A 21,371-nucleotide genomic window follows, 5' to 3' on the forward strand; every position below is an offset into this window, starting at 1 on the left:
TGAAGGGTGTGAACTCTTCTTGGATGTGTACCTAAGTGGGATTTCTGGGTCACAGACTATAAGCATACTTAAAGAGTACTAGGTTGCTTTCAGGATGGCTGCACCGTTTTTTGTTTTTTTTTTACCTTTAGTCAATAAATGTTCCTTCCCCCAAATATTTGTCCATTATGCTCAAGATATTGGTACTGTCTGACTTTTTAATTTTGCCAATTTCATGGATATATAGTGGTATCTCATAATCATTTTAATTCCATTAATTAGACTGTTAAACAGTTAAGTAAACTAAATCAGTGATTTGGTTAATTGTGTCAGTGTGAGCATCAATTCTCATGCTTATTGGCCATTCAACCTCTACTTCTTTGAATTGACTGTTTCTATTTTTTTTTAAACATTTTTTCCTATTGGGTTTCCTGTCTTATTCTTGTGTATTTGAAGGGAGGCGTTCCTTTTGTCATGGGAACTATCCCAACCAAGTACTGTTCCTGTTTATATTTATGTTTATGAGGATGTTGGTAAAGCTCAAACAAACCATAGGAATGAAGGACTTGCAGTAGTTAATATAGGAGAAGGAGGTGGGAGGAACGAGTCATACAGAAGTGTACCACTTCTCAGAGCCTGCGCTGTGGCCATTAGAACCATAGTCACAGCACAGGGCTGTGCTACATGGACCACCTCTTTGTACAAACCAACCTTCAACAGTTCATTAACAATAAGGGTGTTAGTAATTGTGCACTGAAGAAGTTTTCATTAAATGGTGCTTTAAAATTTTCAGCACTCTATTTGGGAATGCACCATTAAATTGATTGGCCCATTAAAAATCAGTGGTTAAAAATGAGTTCATTGTTAAAACGGAAAAATAATGATAATGATACTGACAGTGACTGAAACAATGGACCATCCTGCTCAAAATCAAAAGAAGCAAGCCATTAACATGTGAAATGTAAGACGTGCAAATGAATTTTCCCACTGTTAGGTCCAATGTTGATGATTTACTTTGAACAAAACAACATCATTAATCATGCTAAAGAAATGTGGTTAGTTTCCATTTCATTCACTTTGGAATTTTTGCTTGTGTTTATAATTTGCAAAATGGTTTTTATAGGTTTTTTTTTTTTTTTAGATTTTGTAACCATGAGAATTTTATAACTATTTTTATGTTTCTACAGTTTAAATAACATTGTAATAAAACTAATTTTGACAAATACTGGAGGTCTGTAATAATTTTTCCATTAAAGTTTGAGAAATGCTGTGTACACTTAGTGTACTGAAATGTTCATGTGTAGATTATAGACTATTAACTGTTTGACAGAGTTAGGGGAATGGTGGTTACCAAAATGAATTAAAAAATATTAGGCACCACAGACAATTCAATTATGTGTGAATTTGAGGGGCAGACCAGAGCAAGGTTAACATATATATAGATTTGTGGCAGCCATTCCACTCTTTTTATAGAGTCTTCCTGTAGAGGCTGGAATGCCAAGAACTATATTTCCTGATTCCCCTACAGGTCAAGTTCTAGATACGATCTAGACTTAGCCTATCAGGTGCATTCACATGAGTGTAGGAAGGCTGAAGCGAGCAAATGTCTAGCTATTGTTCTTTCGGTTGTCAGCATACTTATGGAGCCATATTGGTCTCAGGGTCCAGTCATTGTCTCTAAGGGTGTCAAAAGGCAGGGTGCCGTGGGGCATGCTTCCAATGGTATAGATCATGGCAGATGTGATGGTCTTTTGACTATGGGACTGATGAAGTCCCCAGTGCTCCCTAACTGTAAAAGACAGTTGCTTTTTGGTGGCTCGGCTATTCCCATGATTTTGAGAGTCATTTGGGAAAGTTCAACTTGTTTGTTGAGTACTTCCAGTTATCTTTTAAGCTGTGGGTATCCTATAATAATTCATTCCAGCATAACCTGGCTAGAATAGCTTCTCTTCTTTGCATATAAGACTAAGTGATAAAAAGTCAGACCCCTGTAGAGTGAGATTTTTCTGGTTATTAAAACCAATTTCTGCATAGGGTGTGATCACCTTTTTTGTGCAGAGGGTATGATTTTTCATCTTTGCCACCAGGTAGCCAGAGACTGTGTGTACTCAGTGGCACATGAATAGCACAAGCTGTGGTCCCTGAGTTCAGGGATGGATGAGATGTGGTGGTAGTATCTGTGGCTGGCCAGGGAAGCTTCATGGAAAAGATGGAATCAGAATTGAACTTTTTTTTTTAAAGATTTTATTCATTCATTCATGAGAGACACAGAGAGAGAAGCAGAGACAGAGGGAGAAGCAGGCTTCAGGCGGGGAACCCAAGGTGGGACTCGATCCTGGGACTCTGGGATCACGCCCTGAGCTAAAGGCAGATGCTTAACCACTGAGCCACCCAGGTGCCCCTGAGTTGAACTTAATTAAGGAGTTGAGTCTAGAGAGGAGGCAGGCAGGAAGAGAGAGGACATGGGAGGAGGGGAGAACAGCAGATACAGCATGCAGATGTGGAGGGACAACTTTTGGCCAGATATTGGAAAACCTTGAATACCAGGAAGATGTAATAACACTTCATTGTCTAAACATTGGAGAGCCATTTCAGGTTTTGAGTGGAAGTGATGTGATTGAAGCTGTGCTTCTCACCACAATTCCTTCCCTCAGCCTTCTCTTGGGCATAAAGAAAATGTTTATATGATAAGCTTTTGGAATGAATGGTTATATTTTATGGGGTGAGATTGGGACTGAGATATTCTTATGTGGCCCATTTATTTGGAACTTCAGAAAGTGGGACCCATGGGAAACTTAGCATTGGATAAATCTTACCTGGAAGGAAGGGCAACATCATTCCCAGCAAGCAGCTAGCCCATGTGGTAGCTACTAAAGGAGAAACCAAGCTTCCACACAGGTTCCAAAGAGCTATATCTCAGCTTTGGGCTATGTAAAATAAAAATAAATAAATAAATAAATAAATAAATACATACATACATACATAAATAAAAGAAAAACAAACACCTCTGCAAAGGATGTTGTGCAACTTTAATTTCTCCAAGAGACAACGTGGGAGAGATTTGATTGTAGGACTATACTTTCTCTGAGAAAACAATGGAGGGCGGATGACATTTTTGGAAATTTTGTATTTTCTAAGAATTTTATTTAATTTTTGTGTGGAAACTTTGTGATGGTCTGATGAAAATTAATTTCATTTTTATCTTACTGGTTTGGGGTTCAGCTCTTTGCATCACATTCTCTGATGAACTAGATTGGATGATGTAGCTGGGATACAGAATGGGGGAAAATTCTTAGGTAGTAGGCTTGGGAGTTAAATGAGTGGCCTTTCTTGACCCACTTCAGAGATTTCTCGGGGCAATGCAAATGAAGCATTGTTTATGGAGTGAAAGTAAAGAAGAGAGACCACAAGAATGAAGGAAGAGGTATTCCTGATACTCTGGATTTTCTCCCCTGAGTCAGTTCAGATTTGACTAACAATAGACCTGACTATTAAGCCCAGTGGTTGGGAAAAGTAAAAAAGCGTGGGTAGCTTTCTTTCTTTCTTTCTTTCTTTCTTTCTTTCTTTCTTTCTTTCTTTCTTTCTTTTTTTAAGATTTTATTCATTTATTCATGAGACACACACACACACACACACACACACAGTGGCAGAGACACAGACAGAAGGAAAAACAGGCTCCATGCAAGGAGCCCAACGTGGGCCTCGATCCTGGGACTCCAGGATCACACCCTAGGCTGAAGGCAGGTGCCAAACCGCTGAGCCACCCAAGGATTCCCCATTGTGGGTATGTTTCTAAATGGAGAAATATACTCATGGCCTAATCTCTCACCCATTTTCATTCCTTCTTGGAGGAGGAAACATCAGCCTAACTCGTTAGGTGAGGGTGATCAGTATGGATGCGTGGACAAGGATTTCCTTGCTCCCTCTTGACTCCACCAAGTATCTATGCCACCCTGGATGATCCCACTTCTAGATTCACACTAGACTTGTGCATCTCCCTCCAGGTATCACTGTGTCATGATAACACAGGGAGAAGTTTGACTTCCCAGGGTACCTTATTTTGTTCTATGTAGTCCTTTCTTGGTGACAACTTGATAATTTTCTTTCAATGCATGCACAAATAATGTTAAGCTTCTGTGATATCCAAACTACATGACTAGATTTAACTCCTTCCATTTTTCCTTAAAGATGCCACTAATGCAAAACTAAACTACCTATATATATTTTCTACTGTCCTTGTAATTTTGATTTTGTCTTTTTTGGTGTCAGCCCATTTTGCCTCAGATTATTTATTGTCTACTTTTTTCACAAATATCTTTTTAACCTGAGCATACAGATGCATTTTATAGACATTTTCTTCCCCCTCATTATTGTCTCCAACATCCAGTTTGGAAGGAGGCTCCCTTGTCTTATTTCTTTCAGTGCTCTGTTTTCTTCCTCTTGTTTCCTGGCAGCTGAAAGAGTAAGCACATACATTTCTCTATTCTGCAGTCATATGCACATGTGTGTCCTCTCTTCAGTCTTGGGTCCTGGGCCATGGAGAGTTTTGTCTTGAGCTGAGGGGAAAGACATCTTCCTTGTCCTTGGTACTCAGACATGCTCTCTAGTCTTTTTTTTTCTACAAAGTCCTACATTAGGATTTTAATCCTGAAAATATGAAAACAGTACCTTGTTTTTCACTTGCCCCTGTGTATAAGGGTAAACTCATATCAGAAGCTCACTGAGACAAAGGTAAAATTTGGCATTTCTGGGTTCCCTAACCAGATGTCAGTTAAATCCCATCATGTGTCTGGCAGATGATATTCCTGGGGATGGACTATGGTGGCAAGGGGCAGGAGGCTGCTGGCAATCACTGAGGCACGCAGTGATGAAGTCTCCACTGAAGGTGGTAGTGTGAGAGGAACAGTGGGTATGGGTGTGAGAGACAGTGGGGAAGAATTCGAAGGGCTTCAAATTGGTGATAAAAATTGGTCCTAAGGATGAGCAAGCAAAAATATCAGGAATAGGGAGCAAAAGGATAACTGAAAAGATGAATGACACAGATAACAAAAAAAGGAAAAGATGAAATAAAAATTATGGTTATAGGATAGCAAGAATTTAAGAAAATATATACAAAGATGTTAAAAACAGTTCTGTGGATAAGATTTTAGAACTCTACTTGCTCATGCAACTTCTCTTCAATTGGCACTCCCCAGGTAGATGTGGGGGCTGACACAGGTGTAGGGAAAGTCAACACTAGTTAGTCCAAAAGGGGGAGGCTTTTGAAAGGAGCTAGGCCAATGTTTCCAAATGTCTTCACTGCAGACCAGGTCAGTTGCTCTGAGATTACTATGCTTTCTGAGATCTCTGTGCCCTAATCTATTCTGAAGTAATGTGCAGCTTCAACCTTGTTGTCCTGGTGATGCCTTCCCTGATTCCTCCTGTCTTGTGTTCACCTGAAAGCAGAGCCTGAGCTAAGGGCTCAGGGAGTGACTGCTGGAAGCAGGAGTGAGGGACAGGGAAGAGGAGAAGCTGGTATACAGATGCTTTATGGAGATCTCGCTCCTGGGACTGTGGAGAAGGACCATTCACTGAAAAAGGAGGCAAGTGTCTCTCCAGCCTATCTCTTCCCTTCCTTACCACTGGTTGAGGGCTGCCTTAGGGAATGTCAGTGCCCTTCATTTCTGGATTGAGCTGGAGTGTGTTGACAGCTCTGGGGCAGAAAATGGAAAGACAGTGGTGCTTGAGATAGGTAGGACACAGTCAGCTTGTGGAACTGTCCACTGTAGCTGTGGTTGAAGTCATAAGTGGGATAAAGGGACATGGCAGGGCATCCAACCATATGCCCAGCTAATAACCTCCTCCTCTAGGCCCACCCTTGGCTTGCACCAACCATACCATATTGTACCAGTGCTGGTACTCAACTGATTGGCAAACACAGGTGTCCAAACACAGAACTGAGAACCCTACTCCCTAACCCCATGCCAGCCCTCAGCCTCTCTCTGAAATCTGTGGATGATCTCATAATCTAGCAAATAAAAGTTTAATTTCTGACTAGGTAGGTCCCTGTTCTGTTCTGACTGGTCAGGGACTTGTACCCCATTGGCTGTAAAACATTGTGAATATCACCTCTGATTGTAATCATCTGCCACATGTCTGTCTCTTTCATCAGATTGTGTGCCTTCCTGGAAGGACTGTTTTATTTATTTTTATATTCTCATCACCCAGTAAAGGGCATGCCACATTTGGCAACTCAATACTATAAACAGGAATGGTATCAAAATAAAAAATATCCATTTAATACCAAGGTTACCCAAGGCTTGGCTTAAGTCAGATAATGACTATTGTGCATGTGGCTTATGACTACATTGAACAGTGAATATTTCGAGTCTTACTTTAACCTTGGGCATAATCTTATTCTAAACTGTAACCTAAATCCATTATAAAGCTGGGTTTTCAAGATAATGTCTTGCAAACTTTGGTTCTTTGAGAGTGGATTTGATGTTTAGAAATGACCCAGATTTGCTCAGAGATAAGTCTGGCAAATTCCAGTAGTTTTTCAAAGTGAGAAAGACCTTTTTGGATTATAAATAAGGTATATGACTCTGAAGTAATGAGGTTTTTTTTCTTTTGTTGTTCTAAGCTTCATGGGAATGCATTTCTAAAGAATGAAGTTCAAAAATATTTTCAGCAATGGCAGATTTGTTCAAAATAAGTGCATAGCCACAATGAGATGCCACCTTCAACCCATTAGGATGGCTAAGATATTAAAAAACAACACAACAGAAAGTGACAAGTGTTGGTGAGGATGTTGAGAACTTGGAATCCTTGTACACTGTTGGTGAGAATACAAATGGTGTAGGCACTGTGGAAAACAGTATGGGGGCTCCTCAAAAAACTAAAAATAGAATTACTCTATGATTCAATGATTCCACTTCTGAGTATAGACTCATAGGAATTAAAAGCAGGAACTTGAAGAGATATTTGTATACTATGTTCATAGCAGCATTATTCATGATAGCCAAAAGATGGAAAATAAACCCAAGTGTCTATTGAGGGATGAATGGCTAAACCAAATATGATAAATACATACATTGATGTATGATTCAGCCTTAAAAATTAAAAGAATTCTGACACATGCTACAACATAGATGAACACTGTGGACATTATTCTAAGTGAAGTAGTCACAAAAAAACAAATATTGCATCATTCTGCTTACATGAGGTCCCTAAAGTAGCTTCATAGAGACAGAAAGTAGAATGGTGGTTGCCAGAGGCAATGGCAGGAATGAGTTATTATTTCATGTGTCCAGAGTATCCATTTTGCAAGATGAAATGAGGCTTGTGGATGGATGGTGGTGATGGTTGCACAACAGTGTGAATGACTTAATGCCACTGACTGTACACTTAAACATGGCTAAGATAATAGATTTTATATAATGTGTATTTTTTCACAACTTAAAGAAAAGATATACTTGAAAAATATAGGTGTACAGCTTCCCAAGGTGACTACTTTGAAAGGAAACACATGTTTGGATGTTTAAGTACGTTTAGTACGATCAGTCATAGGAAATTATGGCCACAATTCATCTATAGGTGAACACATACCACATTCCCAAATGCTGAGACACATCATTATTTTCGATGCTTAAGAAGCTATAGACTAGCAAGTGAAGAAAGCAGACCATGATGGCAACATATCCTACTATCCATTTTCTTGCCTTAAAAGTTGCTAAATATCACTTACTACTGTTCATTTCTTCCCTTGAGAAGGTGGTTTGGTATCTTCTCTGGTGCAAGAATGTCATAAGTCAGTGGGTGATTATCACTCCAGAATGTAGAATGACTCAGTAAATCCAACCAGTACATGCTGCTAAAATCAAGAAAAGAGCCAGCTGTACTTCGTGAAGATAAAAACTAGCCACCTAAAATTCAGTTTTCACTGTTAATTTGCATTTGGGTTGCGTGAAAGTAGGCAGAGTCCCTGCTCCTCTGCCTTCTATCCTCTTGGACATTTAGCTTGGTTGGAGACTTATTCCTTAAAATCAAGATTTCTCAAGCTCAGCACTATTGACACTTGGGGTTGGATCATTGTAATAGTGGGCTGCCCTGTGCATTGTAGGATGTTTAGCAGCATCCCTGGCTTCTACTTCCTGGACACCAGTAACAATGTCCCCACCCCCATCCTGTGACAAACAAAACTGTCTCTGGACATTGTTAAATGTCCCCGAGGAGCATCCCCACTCCCACCCACATTGAAAACCACTGCTTAAATGGAGGACAAACCACTCAGCACCTCTTTGAGAATAACATGACTTAAGTGGCAGAGAGCTTTGCCACGTCTACTGTGGCAGTGGAGAGCATTCTGCAAATGGTGTGGTTTTGTCAGATGCTGGAGGGAAACCCAGGCCTTTTACCCGAAGGCCATCCATGCCTCTTGTGGTGAGGAGGCAGCTGTTAGCTGAAGTTTCCTACTCTTCTGTGACTTTAGTGTGGTTTAAGGATGGAGCACAGATTTCAGGGCCATATGGTTCTGGGCTCAGATCCTGCTCTATGGGTAAGTTGCAATCCATCTGAGTGTGGGATTTCTCTATATAAATGGGGATTTCAAGCCCCACCTCATGGAAGAGCTGGGGGCAAAATGATGCATGAGGATATACTAATGACAAATCCTTACTTCTCCATCTTCTCCCCAAACCACCTGAGTCAGTTGTAGCAGACAGACAGTCCTCTGCTCAGGTCCTTTTGAATCCCTTTTACATTTCCATATACCCCTTCCCTAACATTTGTGTGCTTTGCTTTACACAGCAGCTCATGTGACTCTTCAGAGGATTGCCCTTGGGCTATAGGAGCCACTTTGTGTCATGTAGAGAGATAGGAAAGTGTTTGGTTATTCACACCTCTATGTCTCTCTGTGGGCACCAGCAAATTATTCACAGGTGTAGAAATAGGAAGGCTCCATTCCTTCTTTCAAGTTGGGTCAAACTCTCAGGCATAAACTCTAGCACTCATCTCTGGATTCAGGGTAAGGCTAGAACTTTGCCTCAAATCACCCCTGCTGGTCTTCTTCCTGTTTCCTGATGTGCTCCCCATTCTCTTACTCAGTTTCTCCTGGGAGCACTTCTTGTGTCAGTTGCTTGTACAAGAATCATCAACTCAAGGCCTCTTCTGGGGAACTGGGTAGTCTCCAAAAATGGCCTCCATCATTTCCTTCCTTCCCTATGCATGTTTTTCCTTACATTAAGAGGTAGATTCTAATTTCCCTCCCTTGAATCTGGGCAGGACTTATGACCTGCTTACCCAATGGCAAGCAGCAGAATGATGATCTGAGCCTGCTGAGACTAGAGGCCCAGCAGCTGCTACATGGGTCTCTTGCGCCCTGTTTGAACCCAGCCTCCATGCTGTGAAAACCCAAGCCATATGAAGAGGACACTTGTAGGTACCCCAGTCATGGGCTCCATTTGAGCTTCCCACCTGTAGCCACCATTGATCACCAGCCATTAGGGAGACATCTTGGATGACCAGCCCAGCTGAGCCTTCAGACAGCTCCAGCTGCCATCTGACTATCACTGCATGATGGACATCAAGTGAGAGCTACCCAGCTGAGCCCAGCTAACTCACAGACTCATAAGAGATCATAATAAACTGCTTTAAGCCATTAGTTCTCTGGATGTTTGTTTCACACCAATAGATACCTATAACAGGAACTGGACAGAAGACTCCAGTTAGAAGGATATTCTGCCAGAGGACATAAGATTGAGTAGGGATGTGCTCACCTGCCCCACTGGGCTAAGAACATTCTCAGGGCAGCTCTGCACGGGTGAAAGGGAGCGGGAAAGTTGCCAGCTACCTTAGAGATGTTGTGATGTACAGGTAGGATGGGTCCTAGTCTATTGTTTCCTCCCTGCAGGAAGGAGTAGGAAGTGAGACACTGTGTTCCTTGTGTGTTTCTCTCTGCTGAATCTCCCAGCAAGATGTTTATGTGTAGCTCCTTCCACAGCTCAGCTAATTAGCTGCTATGGAGTCTGATTAACTACTTGCTTTCTAAAAATGGGTCTGTGAAAATGATACTTCCCTGTTCAAGAGTTTTATTGGCTTTGTGAGATGCTAGCACTTCATGACAATCTCAGGCCCAAACCCCAATGATGCAAAGATAAATATTCTCCCAAAATGAGGTGTTGTTAGCTATGCTGGACAATCAATCTGCACAAGTCACTTGCTCAAGCTGCTGTCTCTCTGCCTGTGTCCAGGGGTGATGCAAAGTGAGTTAAGTTTTAAGCTGCTATTTACAATGTAGTCAGGGATCTGATCAGAAAGTAGGCAAATAGAGTAGAGGAGTGGATATGAGAGGGGGTCCTCCTAGGTGAGGTTTTGGGGACCAGGGAAGATGACTCACTTGACCTTGACTAATCTTGTGTGTGTGTGTGTGTGTGTGTGTGTGTGTGTGTGTTATGTGTCAGGGGTTGGGGTGGATGTGTGGGTGTGTAACAAAACAACAAGAAGTAATGAAAAACTGCAACAAAAAGAGTTTCTCTTCACTCTTTCATACCTACTAATGGCAGGACATATGCTATAGGATCAGAGGAATGGAGGCTCACTCTTTCTCTTCCCAGTCCAAAGAGCCAAGCAACTCAGATTTGTCATTGGTAGAGATGGTGCTGGCTCATTCCATTGTCCTCTGGCTTCTGAAATCACAGGTCTTGGGAAGAAGATAATGAGTGAGGGGAATTGGAGATCAGATTGAACTTCTCCCTCACCTCAGGTTCTCCATCAAAGTGCACCTCAACCCCCAGACCAACTTTGTCACAACCTAGTAAGGAAAATGAGAACTTGAACCAGAAGTGCTTAGCTTTGCTCATACACCAGGATGAGATTAAGTCTAACTGAGCCTCCAGGGGTAGAAGGTAATATAGTCATTACACTTCACAATTCAAAGAGCATTATAATAATCCATGTGAACTGTAGTTAGGCAGTACACAACTTGTGCAGCTATGCTTAGTGGCCCAGGTAGAAAAGGAAGCAGTATGGACTTCTGTAAATGGCGCTGAGCTAGGGCCTAGAAGTTGGTTCCTAATATTCCTCAAAACTGCTTGATCATGCCACTGTACTACCAAATAGCTTCTTTTTTTAAAAAGATTTTATTTATTCACTCATGAAAGACACAGAGAGAGGTAGAGACACAGGCAGAGGGAGAAACAGGCTCCACATAGGGAGCCCGATGTGGGACTCGATCCCAGGTCTCCAGGATCACACCCTAGGCTGAAGGTGGCACCAAACCACTGAGCCACCTGGGCTGCCCTACCAAATAGCTTCTTAACAAAAATTCTTAATAGAATTGCTTCATGTTCTATTACTTAAAAATTCTTAATAGTGCTTCATGTCCATATTACTTCTGTATTCATCCCCAAAGTTTCATCACTTACCCTGCTCCAGTCACACTGGCCTTCATGCTGCTTTTCAAATATATCAAGTGTCTGTCTTTCTTGGGGCTGTTTCCCTTCTACCTAGAATGCTCTTCCCACAGGTGTCTGCATGGACACTTTATTCTCGTCCTGTGCTCAAATATCAGCTCTTCAAAGAGGCCCTTTCTTTATCACCCTGTCCAAAACATTGTCCCAGGCACTCTCCACTTCCACCCCAGCTTGGGTTTATATCACAGCACTTATCATCATTAGAGAATATCCTGCATTCTCTTTGTGAAGGGCAGAGTCTTTGCTCTGTCTTTATCTTTAATCCTGAGAACAGTGCCAGGAATAGAATAGAGGTCCTCAAAATATATTGGATAAATAAGTGAGAAAATGTTCCTCAGGTCTGCCAATTGTGTGCTGCAACGAGTCATTTGGTCCCTTTGAGTAGCCCATCTGTTCCGTGAGGAGATAACAGGACCTTCTGCCTCTGCAGTCATGGCTGGGCACTTTGCTTCTCCTCTTTTTGGGGCAAAGGACAATACAAAGATACTAGACCCTGCATAGGATGTATGGAAGGATCTAGGAGTGGAGGAAAGAAACAGCAGGAATAAAGAGATGGAGAGTGAGGGATGATGTAGAAAATGCTGGCTCAAGCTGAATTCCAGGCCAGATGGCATAAAAATGTCCTCCATGTTGGCTGTCAAAAGCAGGCAGAAAAATCTCACCAGGAAGTGTGGAATCCAGCTTGGGCATGAAGGGAGGTTCAAAGGCTCCAGAATGACCAAGGTGGTGGACAGTTGCACATGGATTCCACAGATCCAGTACTGAATAACACTGAATCACATTATGATAATTATGTCCTTATCAGTACTCCCACTGATACGTGAAGGAGAAAGTCTCCATCAGACAGTGGTAAGCTTTATTCTCTCTTTTTAATCTCCCTTTGCAGTGAAGAGGCCATGAGCCTTTGGCTCAGAGCCTGAAGCAGGCAACATTTCCAGATAGAGTTTAGTAATTCTGTTTGCTTGTAATTATTTTTTGTAATTACCATCCATTTATGGCAAATGATACTGAATCCCACTTCTCTTGGAAAGCTGAAAGGTCTGGCAAGCCCAGATCTTCTTTCCCTCACAGCCACAATTTACTGGGATGAGGAGCGGCCCCCCACTTTTGTTGGACAGTTCTCCAGAATCACCCCCACCCACAGCTACCACCTCATTCACTTTATAGAGAAACAAAGGCTGAGATTAAGGGTTGGCCCCAGTCATATAGAATAGAATATGTCTGGGATTAGAGCTCAGGTTTGCTGTCATCCATTAGAGGAGGGATTATTAATTATGCATGGGCATCAGCATCACTAGAGTAGTTTTTTAAAAAATGCATATCTAAATTGTTTAGAAGCCCTCCAGGTGTTTCTGATAAGCACTGCTTGATTGGTTTATATTGTATTGGCCTGTAATAAAGAGATGTCAAGGTTTGGCTACTCACTGGTACCATTTCTTTATGGACCTGTTAGGTTTCTCTGATAGTAAGCAACAGAAAGTAACATTTATTAGTTTAATTAAAAAAATAACTCATTGGAAGGATGTTGGGTAGTTGATAGAATCACAGAAAAAGCTGATCAAATGGGCCATGGGAATCAGCAGGGCCAGGAGAATCAGCAGATCCATGAAAATCTTAGTAAAAACTGGTGAGCTCTCTTCTTTGGGATCTTTCCATGAGATGTCTCTATCTCTCCGCTCAAAATTCTAATTTCTAGAAGAACCTCAATGTTCTCAGTTGAGCTATGTTCCTATCTCTTGGCCAAATGAGGTGGTGGGACATTTTGACCCATCAGGACCCCAGAAGAAAAACTGAGTTCTGTTAGCAAGGAAAGAGGGAGAGATGCTGGGAAGATGTAAACAGTAAGTGCCTACCACATTTTGTGAGGATCTCCTCAGATACAACTGAAATTATGTAACAGTTTCCATTTGGCTTGTTTTAGGAGCTCAGGATGGAGGGTTAATTTCCTATCTACAGATGGAAGCTTGAGTCTTTGAGATGATGAGATATAATTAGATTTTCAGGGGGGAATCCTTGATTGACATTTTAATGGAACCTAAGTTTCTTGACTTTTCTCTGACTTTGGAACTGATTTTCTTGTAGGTTGAGGAGACAGAACCAATCACTCCATTTGGAAGTTTTAGTTTTTTGAGCCTCAGGTAAGGAGATTTTTATTTTGAGCCTTGCTATGGTTCTCAGAACCTGTGCTAAACCAGTAACAGAATTGTATATTTCAGGGGATGAGCCCTTAGCTGGTGGGCCCAGATGCTTCCTGAATTAGGAATAGCCTACTTTTGGGGATGAGAAATGGATCTAAGCATTTTCAAGTTGAGTTTTGTGTGTGATGCTGGATCTTGATTTTGGCACATCATTTACAACTAAACCTATGTGACTAATCTTGTTTCCTTTTTCGCTTAGGCTGCCAGGATATCTTCAATTATACCAACTGGGCAGGACTTTGTTGAGATTTTTTTCTTCTCAGTTCTTATATCCTGTCCTAATTCCTATGTTTTCCTGTTTCTGTTGCTTATTGCACTATTTTATTATGTGCATTTACTACTACCACCTTCATTCCCTTTGTGGAGAAAAACTGAGTAGAAATATCATGACTCTCATCTGATGGTTAATAGCTGGGCGTTCTCAGGAAAGACATTCAAAATCTTTACACTTCAATTGTCTATAAAACACCCTGCCAACCTCACTGGGCAGTTTTAAGGGTCAAGTGAGTTGATGTGTATGAGAAGGGTTTGTTCTGCAATATAATCCTACAAAGTATTATTAGGCGTTGTAGCAGCAGCATGATTAAGGGTAATATTTGGCTGAGGCACATGCAGATTTTACTTCAGTTCTGAAGTTCAGCCAAGCAAAAGGAAAGAAAAAACCAAGGGGCAGTATGTGCTATTTCTAAAATTGAGAGAGATGGGGGCCTTCAGCTCTGGGCCTTTCTGAATTCACCTCACCCTTGGTTGGCTCTGGCTGCTGCAAAGCTACTTTGGATCAACCTTTTCTGCTGTGAGTGCTAGTCTCATGGTATACCATGTGGGGTTCCTGAGCTGAGGAATTAGTTTTCATAGCAATGTGTCTGCCCCTGCCCTGGGAATGCAGGAGGCCTATGAGATGGACTGCAGGCTTCTCTTGCACACCAGGTCAGAGAAGGGGGAGGCTGAGTCATTGATCTAGGAGTTGGCCAACTCAGCATCCCTCTGTCATCCTACTGTCCTGCTGGTAATCTAAACAAATGCCTGGGAATGAAAGAAGACATTTTAAGGGCCTCTTTGCTTCCACAGAATCTGTCCCATTCCATCTAAGAAAACATCCCATCTTTACTATGTATGAAAGTATTGGAGAGCACATCTTTTCACCTGTAAAAATTATTTGCATTTTCCCAGGAATATGAATATCGTGTTTGTCTTTTAGGTAACTTTTGGGGGTTAGAGTTTTCTCCTTTAATTGGGTTTGACACAGTTTCAATACTTTTGAAATAAACTCTTCCTCTTGGCCTGGGCTGATTTGGAAGATGTGCTTCCATCAGTATGGATACTTCCCAAGCCTGCTGTGGGTCACTGTCAGCCATAGTATATCTAAGGGCAGGAGGGTGCTGGTGAGTCTGGAGAAGTGCCAGTGATGAGCTGGTAGGGGGTGGTAGTCTGCCCTCACTGATGAACCACAAATTTCAATATCACAATTCCTAATTCTGCTTTCCCTCTCTTCAGTTAAAACTAGCCTTTGCTGGTTGAAGTGGAACATAGCTGCTGGCACCCTGGCCTGACTGTCCCCTTAGCTGCCTTTTAGACTAGTTTTCTTAAGGATCTGTTCAATGTTTGTAGCAGGGGTAGGGAGGTATTGATTTCCTAATAATAAAGGTCCTACATAGTGACAGATGCATTTACGCATTACCACTGGATCAAGAGTTTGAAGAAATTAAACAAAAATATTTCCTTTGTAAAGGAATTAATTTAAATTTCTTGCAAGTAAATTCTGCATGTTGAAAAAATCAATAGGTTGAAAAAAATCAAATAGGACTATAAGACTTAAAATATAAAACAGGAATATCCTTCTTGGCTCCTCTGCCCTTCCATGACCCCAAATACCCAAAGGTTTTCACCTCTTTTTTTTTACCTCCCTAAATAATATATATTATTGTATGTATTAAGCTATTGTACTATTTCTTTAAAAAAATTTAATTCTTCCTCTTTAAAACTGAGATGTAATTGACATAAAACACTGTATTAGTTTTAGGTATACAACATGATTTGATATATGTATGTATTGATGACATGATTACTGCAATTGACATCCATCACTACAAATAGTGACAAATATTTTTCTTCTGATGAGAAGTTTTAAGATCTACTTTCTTAGCAACTTTCAAATATACAATACAATGTCATTAACTATAAGCACCATGTTATACATTACATCCCTGGAACTTATTTATCTTATAACTGGAAGTTTGTACCTTTTGACTTCCTTTTGTATGCTTGACTAAATATTGTACTATATCTTGATGTGTCAGTTTGTACGCTATTTGACTTCCCTTATGATGGTTGAGAATTTAACATCCCTCCACCACTTGCACTGTTCCTTTCTCTCAATCTCAACACCATAACGTTGATTAACAAGGTTAATCAAATCCTTGTTTCCATTAAAACTATAAAACTATTGCTCACTAATGGATCAAGTAGTATAATATGATCATGTTTCAATGCTTGAAAAAGTGCTCTTTTTCACTCTGCTTAATTGTCTATATATCCAAGGCGATTCCTCCATCCCCAGTGCATACCCAGTACCTCTGCAGATCTGTCAATCTTATCAATATTTCTCTCAAATCCATCAACTAACCTGTCATTCCCCTCCCACCCCCACACTGTTGCTGTCTTACCTGTGTGCACACCCTACCCATCACAACTACTTTCTAGGATGGCACAGATCCTTTATCCTGGCATATCTTGTCACTCTCTGCTCTGATTTACTGCTGTTCCTTCTCTCTCTCTCTCTCTCCTTTTTAAAGATTTATTTATTTATGAGAGAGAGAGAGTGTCAGAGCACAAGAGGCAGAGAGGAGGGAGGGGGAATCTCAAGCAGATTCCAAGCTGAGCCTGGAGCCAATGTGGGGCTTAATCTCTCGACCCTGAGATCATGACCTGAGCTAAAAATCAAAAGTCGGATGCTTAAGTGACTGAGCCACTCAGGCACCCCTGCAATTCTTCTCTTTATGGGTTTATGTTTTTGTCTTGCTAAAACACATTTTCTAGAGGCTTCCTAAAAAAGGATACATGGCAGATTTTTTTTTTTGAGTCATTGTATGTGACCATGTCTTCATTCTGCCCTCATACTTGATTATTTGTCTGGATATAGAATCAGCTGAATGTTCTCACCATTCTCACCTTTGTAGCCCTGGAGCCTAATACAGTGTCTGGTACATGGCTGCCCCTCAAATCCTGCTGAGATGCCTGAAGGGAGAGCTTGGAATTCCAGTCTGGCACTGTAGACCTCAGAGCCAATCTGCTTACGTGCTTCGCTGCCTCTGCTGAGGTGGACAGCTAGATGTTTTAGAAGTTCCTGGCTTCTTCATCAGCTGTGGCCCCTTTGCTGATGTCAAAAAATTCTAGGAAGTGTGGTTTAGTCAAGGAGAGATCAGTAGCCTTCAAGCAGCCATGGCTATGAGCAAACTTGTTGAGAATATAGAGACAGGGTGGGGTTAGTAAGATGTCTGTCTTACTAACAGACGTAGACTCTAGAGATGAATTGTCTAGGTTGGCACCCTAGGTCTGTCCCATCCTAGCTTCACAGCATCAGAAAATTTCTTAACCTTTCTGTGCCTCAGTGTCCTCATCTGTAAGTGGGGAAAATAGTGGTGTCAAACTTAGGAGGTTACCATGAAGATGAGATGAAAAAATTCATGAAAAACACTCAGAGCAAGACCAAGCAGATAACAACTGCTTGATAAATTAGGTAGTTGATATCTGTTCTCACATGTCCTGTCCTTCCTGTCCATCTGAGGCCCCATCCTTTTGTTCCTGGTTTCACCACTCAGGCCAACTGGTCAGGTAGCAAACATTTGGAATTTGGGATCAGAGAGTTTGAGCAGCTCGTCAACAGTGTGGCTGTAGACAAGTCACAGGACCTCTTGGAATCTCTCTTTCCTCACTGGGAAATGGTGAACTCCTTCCTCAGCTGCCATCACAGGTTCCAGCTCCTAGGGAAGATATCAGTATCCTTTAGAATCATCACTGCTGCCTTAGTCACATTGAGGGGCCTGTGTGGCCACTGGGAATCCCTGCTATACTCCTAGCCTGCCCTACTCCAGGGTGGTCTGCTGGACTGATTCCCAACTGCCAGAAGTTCTATTTCTTTTCCTGAAGGTTTCATCTGGCCACCAAAGTCCACATGACAGATCCACATTAAAGAATGGACATGCTAGGAATTAACACCCCCCATTTCTCCTTCCTCCCTCCCCAACTGGTTCATCTTCAAATCAAGACTGCAGGAATTGGTGTAAAAATGCCCCAGCTAATGTGCAAATAATGTACGTGAGCTCCCAGTTTTCTCAGGGGGTTAAACTCTAGTGAGCCTGTAGCCAACTTGCCAACATGGCATTGTTTATTCCCTAACATCCCCAGTCTCTCTCATTCCAAATAAACTGCTTGCACTTGAATCCTTATCTCAGGAGCTACTTTGTGGGGAGCCCATGTCTGATATAATTTACTAGATGATGCTTCTCAGCTTCTTGGAGGGACTTACATTATAAACGGTGGCTTGAGAAAACTCTGTCTCCCTGGGAAAAGTTTGCTCCAGCCCTGTAGGAGGAAACGAATTTCAGCTTTAGGCCTACTGCATGGGTATTTCTGATTAAAGACAGGATATGGCTCCATGTGGGCAGGTATGGGTAATAACTTCTCCCACCAACCCATAAGACCTGGACTACATGAAGAAGGGCCTTATTCCAAGAGGTATTGAAGGTTGGCACAAATTGGAACCATCCTAGAGCCTTCTGTCAGGGACCAGTCTTGGCACTCCTCATGCCCACCTGTCCACTGGCAAGCCCCTGAAAGCAGATGGGCCTCCCAAGAGCTGCAGCCCTTGACCTTCCAGCTCATGCTGGGCCCTTCACAATGGCCTTAAGGGGCAGGACAGCTCAGGCTCAGGAGTAGGAGGTCATCATTGTACAATTGATCACGAGGGGTGGAGTATTCTTTATTGGCTCCTTCATGGTTAATCATGGGAGTTAACAAGAGGGTATGTGGCTGAGAGCCCTGTTGTTGATTTTAATAACTGTCTTACATCTTGAGGGTTAAAACAGAGAAAGAGTTGAGTTGGGCTGGACTCTACTCAAGCTTAGCTTTAAGCCAAGTGTAGCCCATGGCATTCTGGGGAACTCGGTGGGCAGCACGGAGGCGGCCTGGGCTAGTGTGGGAAGGAGTCTCAGGTAAGGCAGGATGGGCAAGTAATTCCTGCTATCAAGATGACCTATGTCAAGGAAAGCCTCCTCTGTGTAGTCTATTGCCTGCCTAACAAGAAATCCTGACTATCACATATCTTTTGACTATTTTGCTCCTTTTTTCTGCAAAATAAGTTTCTATTCCTGCAGCATCCTACCAGCAGAATGCATGACAAGTTGTTACTCAATTCAAATATTGGGACAGTCTGATATTCGATGAATATTGCTTTCTTATGATCTGTGCAGCTGGGCTGTGTTGTTCTCAGCTCTGATGGCCAGTTCTTGGAAAAATCAGAGTTCTCATGCTGTGAGGAGCAGAGCCATTTTGTCTGTTCCGAGGGCAAGAAGGCACTTCCTGAAGTAGAAACAACCTGTCACCTTGGGTGGGAAGTGTGCCTGTGTCCTCAGTAGGTAAAGACAGAGTGTTCCACTCAGTGACCCGTGCTGAATCCTGACCAAGGAGACAGAAAAGAGTAAATATCCAGTTTTTCTCTCATAGCATCCAGAATAGGGGGACCTTTGAAGTGTTAAAAAAATGATTGAAGACAATTTAGGTGATACAGATTTTATTTAACACTTCTTGAAGAGGACAGTCTCCTCTCAGAGAACTGCAAAATGGGGCGGAGGGCAGGGTAAAAGCCTCCATGGGCTGCACGAGGCCCAGAGAGTCAGCAGGCTGGGCTGAGTTCAGCACACTGGAGAAGTGCATCCCAAAGGGCTTTCAGAGAGAAGAGGAGGGAAACATGGGCAGCCAAAGGGCTGGCATGGGTGAGGCAGGAGGGTGCGTCGGGGCTGCTGGAAGTACACGTGGCAGGCTCGGCAGGCACCAGCCACGGAATCTCCAGAGCTGGAGGCACCTCCTAGAAGCTGGGAACAGGTGGGCAAGATTCCCAAGGGATGGGAAAAGTGCATTAATATTAAAATTGCAGCTTAATCCCCAGCAGGAGTGCTTTGGTTGGACACTCATGTTTTCGGGGCCCAGCATGGTACAGTGTGAGGACAAGGCTTGTGTGTGTGCGGGTGGGTGGGGGAGTTGATAAGTAGTGCAAGGGGAAATTTGAGGTTTTAGATAGAGTCAGGCTACATATGTTCATAGAAGCCATAACTGTTGTGTGCTGTAGCTGTTCTCTCAAATGAGAAGCTTGGTCATTGTTTCTGTTGAAATAACTTTCTAGGACTGAGATAGAGCTTGTCGTGCCTGGGGTGCCATGTCAGCCAATATGGGGTTAGTCAAATAACTCATGTTTCTAACAATGCTCTGCTTGACCAGAAATAGAGTCTGTCTGGTCAGCCAACCCCCAACCCTAAGCCAACTCTGGGCCTTCTCACCCCAAAGTGGACCATGTGGCCCCAGCCCATCAGATATTTTCAATTTTTCTCTTCCTCATTCTTTATTCTTTATCCTATAAAAGTGTCCTGCCCTTCAAAACCCTCTGCTTCCCTTGCCCCAGCAGCGACTGGTATACTGATGACCTCTTACTAAGGAATTGTCTAGCTGATCTTGCCTGTGCTTTGCTTCCTCAACCAGTGAAATTTCTTTGCAAAGATTCCTTTTCCTTTTGGGAAGAGGTGTCCAAATTATCTTACTTAGGAGAGGAGATCTCTCTGGTATTATTTCAATTGGGTCTTGTCTTTGTTTAAAACAAGGGTCCACGTCTTTGCATTTGTCTATCTGAGGCAAAGAGAGGATAATACTATTGGTCCTTGAGCTTAGGGCTATGGGAGATACAAGATATGGAGATATATCAGATATATATTGCTACCTATATCAGTTATCCAATGCTGGATAATAAACAGTGCAAAGACTTGGTGATTTAAAACAACAACCGTTTGTCTAGCTCATGGTGCTATGAGTCAGGAATTCGGGCAAGGCTCAGTTGGGTGGTTCTTCTGGTTTAGTTGGGCTCACTCATGAGTCTGTGGTCAGTTGGCAAGCCTGCAGATCAAGTATGGTTTCGTGCACACTTCTGGTTTTGGCTGGCAATTGGCTTGTTCTTGCACCACAGGACCTGTCATCTTCCAGCAGCTAGCTTGGGTTTCTTCACCTGGTGAGGGGGCAGGATTCCAGGATGATGAGCAAAAACATGCAAGGCCTCTTGTAGCTTGGTTCAAACCTGGTTCATTGTCTCTTCTGCTGCTTGTTGGTCAGAGCAAGTATGAAGCCAGCACTGATTCCAGGTGGGGAATAGGATCGGAAAGATTCAGTACAAAGGGATAAGGGAGGAGTGGAGCAATCTACGTATCACACTACCAGTGCATTGCCTTTTCTCTTCATAAAAGGCATGATGATGTTTAAGCAGCACTGCTTAATAAATCCAGAATTTTTTCGATAGCTCCCTTTGTACCTCCTAGCAATGGTCCCCAAATGCACAGAGTGGGTGTTGGAGGAGGGAATGATATGAAACTTTGGAGCACTGGCATCACAAGGATCCCAGAAAGAATTAGACAGTTCCTGGAGAGGCTTGCAGGGATGCAAATAAACAAAACAAATATTCTAGAACAATCCCTCAGGTGTTGTGATA

The 21,371-nt window shown here is 42.3% G+C and overlaps 1 long non-coding RNA gene across 3 annotated transcripts in view; it reads left to right on the forward strand.

The window, feature by feature from the left end:
- LOC140614500 (uncharacterized) overlaps positions 1 to 21,371 on the forward strand; it is an 81,416-nt gene that overhangs the window by 23,983 nt on the left and 36,062 nt on the right. Inside the window, exon 2 of one of the 3 annotated variants that reach the window (XR_012015353.1) lies at positions 13,512 to 13,567. The exons of the other annotated variants lie outside the window; for them this stretch is intronic. This is a non-coding gene — a long non-coding RNA (uncharacterized lncRNA). The remainder of the gene's footprint in view (positions 1 to 13,511; positions 13,568 to 21,371) is intronic. 3 annotated transcript variants of the gene reach the window in all.

The sequence above is a fragment of the Canis lupus genome, chromosome 22, assembly GCF_048164855.1.
Source record: "Canis lupus baileyi chromosome 22, mCanLup2.hap1, whole genome shotgun sequence".
In the NCBI taxonomy this organism is placed as follows: domain Eukaryota; kingdom Metazoa; phylum Chordata; class Mammalia; order Carnivora; family Canidae; genus Canis; species Canis lupus.